This window comes from Gavialis gangeticus, unplaced genomic scaffold (genome assembly GCF_001723915.1).
Source record: "Gavialis gangeticus isolate Ggan-Ray unplaced genomic scaffold, GavGan_comp1, whole genome shotgun sequence".
Lineage (NCBI taxonomy): Eukaryota > Metazoa > Chordata > Crocodylia > Gavialidae > Gavialis > Gavialis gangeticus.
The window spans coordinates 28581909-28585238 of record NW_017729008.1 but is presented as its reverse complement, the minus strand read 5'-3'; the positions used below and the strand labels follow the sequence as shown (position 1 = coordinate 28585238).

The 3330-nt window shown below is 39.6% G+C and overlaps 1 long non-coding RNA gene across 1 annotated transcript in view; it reads left to right on the top strand.

Annotated features, from left to right (window-relative positions):
• Window positions 1–2125, top strand: part of LOC109292312 — an 18412-nt gene extending 16287 nt beyond the window's left edge. The window contains exon 3 of the long non-coding RNA XR_002096100.1: window positions 2025–2125. This is a non-coding gene — a long non-coding RNA (uncharacterized LOC109292312). The remainder of the gene's footprint in view (window positions 1–2024) is intronic.
• The last annotated feature ends 1205 nt before the right edge of the window (window positions 2126–3330 follow it).

Here is a 3330-nt window from a genome sequence, read left to right as displayed (position 1 = left end):
TATGGCAACTTTGATTTTGACTGTTGAGCCTAGACTTCCATTCTTTGACAACCCTGTTTCCTAATTCCATTAGTTTGTGACTGGGGAAACTGATCTGTTTCTAACCTGCAATTTAAAATTTACATTATAAGAATAGTAGAATAGAAAAATATTTATCTGTTGCTTTGTCACAGGTTACTTGTGGGATTTTTGGCGTATCAGATCTAAGCAGCGACGAGATTTCAGCGCTCCCGATTTTACCTGTAGATTTATTTGTTTATAGGACCTCTTGAAAATATTTTTAACCAAAGAACATTTCCAAAGGAATAATTTTTTACGGGCCTCATTCTTTATGACTTGGAACTAGAGGGCTAAATCCTGCCAAAATGCTGAGCATTCTCGATGTACTCACACACCTGAAGTCAGCGTATGAGAATTGTGTGCATGCTTAATGGATCCATTCTCTACTAGTAGATACCTACCAAGATGAGAAGCAGTTTGAATCCAAGACCTGGGGTGCAGACAGATGTTTAGCTCCTCAGTCTAACTCATTGTCCTTCATAGAAAGAACCATGAATTAACCCTCCCCCCCAACAAAACAGATGTTCGCTATTGGATTGTGAAGGCAGGGGTTGGGGGGAGGGAGGTGGGGTTGATTGAGCTCTACTTTGGAGCTGATCCAGCTGGGAAGCTGCCTAGCTGCAATCTATCTCCCCTAGCCCTGCTTGCCTCCGATCCATCTGCCCACACTCCAGCTCAGGCTGAGCAAACCCTAGTCCTCAGCTCTCCCCTTCCCTTCTCCTCCTCCCCTCCTGCAGACAGCACCTGGGGCAGGGTTGGGCTGCTTCAGCCCAGTCCTTCTTGCATGCAGCAACTTACAGGAGTTAATGAAGGCAGTCTGTTTTGGAGCGCCATCATCTGAAGCATCATGTAATGAAGGTTAATTTGTTGCATGATTGGGCACTTCTAAAGTGCTTTGCAGCTGTGCACTTCTGACAAGGCACAGCTATAGGGTGCTTTCTAGGGGCCAATCACACAACAAATGCCACTTCTGTCACTGCTCATGGACATTGGCTTATCTTGTGTTCTTATCATAGCTGCTAATCTACTTTGAAGAAGCTGCTTCTATTCTTCCCATTTCTAAAAACTGTAAGCTGTTTAGGGACAGGCTAAAATGGTCAACACTGTCCAGGGGATTTGGAAGCTCTCCTGCTATGAAAATAAAACTCGTATGTGATTCATCTGCACAGAACAAAAACACATTGAGGTCACTCCTGTAGTCTGAGCTTTTGTTCTTTCTTGTGTTTTCTAAATAAAAATATGTTCATTGAGACTGAAAGCAAATGGTTGCTCTGAGTAAAGTTAAATGTACTATAAACCCTAAAATCAGTGACTTGTTTTTGAAACAATAATTAGCAGTACATTATTTTTTGTATCCAAGATGCAGAATACAAAATATGTGAGACAGTTATATATGTTGCTGTGTCCTATACATGTTCAATTTCATCCTATATTACCATGGTTAAAAAGTACACTCCCAAAAAAAGGCAGAGCTCCATTTTTGCTCAGCTTCTTGATAAATATACAGCTTATTAAATTAATTCCTTTCTCTCCTACTTGTAAAGCACTGACTTTTCATTATCTTCTGTAATTGCATTTATATGAAAGTGCACTGACATTAATATATAGGAATCCCTTATCAAGTCTTTAATTTTTGTCATTTGTCTTAGGAGAGAATCATATCAGCATCTTTGGATGTGAAAGAATGGTCCAATGGTTAGAGCAGTAACTTAAGAACAAGCAGGCCACAGATGAAATCTGTACTCTGTCACACATTTTTGTCAAGTCTGTGCTCTTCAGTTTCACAACAATGCTTTCTTCATATGGCTATGCAAACTTACAATTGCAATATAATAATGGGTCTCATATAAGTACTTAAACAGCCATTTTGGCTTTTTCTCTTTGGTGAAGAGTTGGGATACATGTAAGGATTGACAAAAGAAATCTCATTATGTACCCTCTTATGGAACTCCACACATTCTAAGACAATGTTCTTTGTGTAAATCCAATATGTTTTATTAGATTAACTCAAATAGTTGGAAAAATTCTTTTTAGCAAGGCTTTGGACACAAACACCCTTTGTAAAGCTGAGGAAGCATCTGCAGATGGTCTGGGTGCTTCCTGTGGAGTCAGATGTTAGGCAGGTTATAATGTGTCATAAATCTAATGTCTATATTTAGTCCTTGATTTTTTGTATCCAGTAGATTGATGAAGTGAAGTTCGTAGGCTTATCTGTGAAAGGTATTTTGTAAATTCCCTTTGAGGATTAGAACTGAGAGATGGGAGAAAAAGTGTTTTTTGTGAGAAATGTGCTCCCACAGATAATTGGGTATTCCTGTCTTTGATAGATTTCTGGTGTGCATTCATTCTGGTGAGCAGTTGTTATTTGGTTTCTCCTACATATTTTCCATCAGGGCATTTGGTGCACTGGATGAGATATATTACATTTCTGGAGGTGCAGGTGTAAGCTCCAGGAATGGTGATGGTTCTGTTCTGGGGTGTAGTGATTGTGGAGGTGGTGGAGATATGTTGTCAGGTTTTACCTTTTTTGTCCTGGCATGGTCTGGATCCCATCAGTGTGTTTTGTGCTGTAGGAAGTTTGCTTCTGGTGATGAGGTTGGCAAGGTTCAATGATTTATGACACATTATAGCCTGCCTAACATCTGACTCCCCAGGAAGAGCACAGACCATCTGCAGATGCTTCTTCAGCCTGACGAAGGATGTTTGCACCCAAAAGCTTGCTAAGAAGAATTTTTCCAACTATTTGAGTTTGTCTAATAAAAGATATCAAATTTACCCAAATAACCTTGTGTGCTCATGTCCTTAAACCAACACGACTACAACCCACAGCCCTGACACAGTCAGAGATTAACTTTTCCTCAATGGCATATAAGATATTACAAAGGCAGAACCTATCTTCCATATTTACAACACCACAAACATTACCCTATTGCTAACCAATAGCTTTGCAAGTCACCTGATTTCTCTTCCATGTTTTCCCATCATTTCCACAGGACCTTTTCATTATGAAAGCTCTTTACAAAGATTAACTGCTCCCAACAGATCCCTGGCATAGGAAATAATCATCCTTATATAACTGACAAGTCGCTCTATGGTATGATGATCAATAGAGTAAATTCTTAAAAGTTATTGAAAAGAGATGACTGTACTCATGAAGGAGAAGATAAAGACTTAATATTGCATTGTGTTGGCTCTCTCTCTCTCCCTTTTTGAACATTTGGCAGGGGGGAAAACTCAAAATCAGAAGGGCTAAGTGCTTTGTGTAAGGCT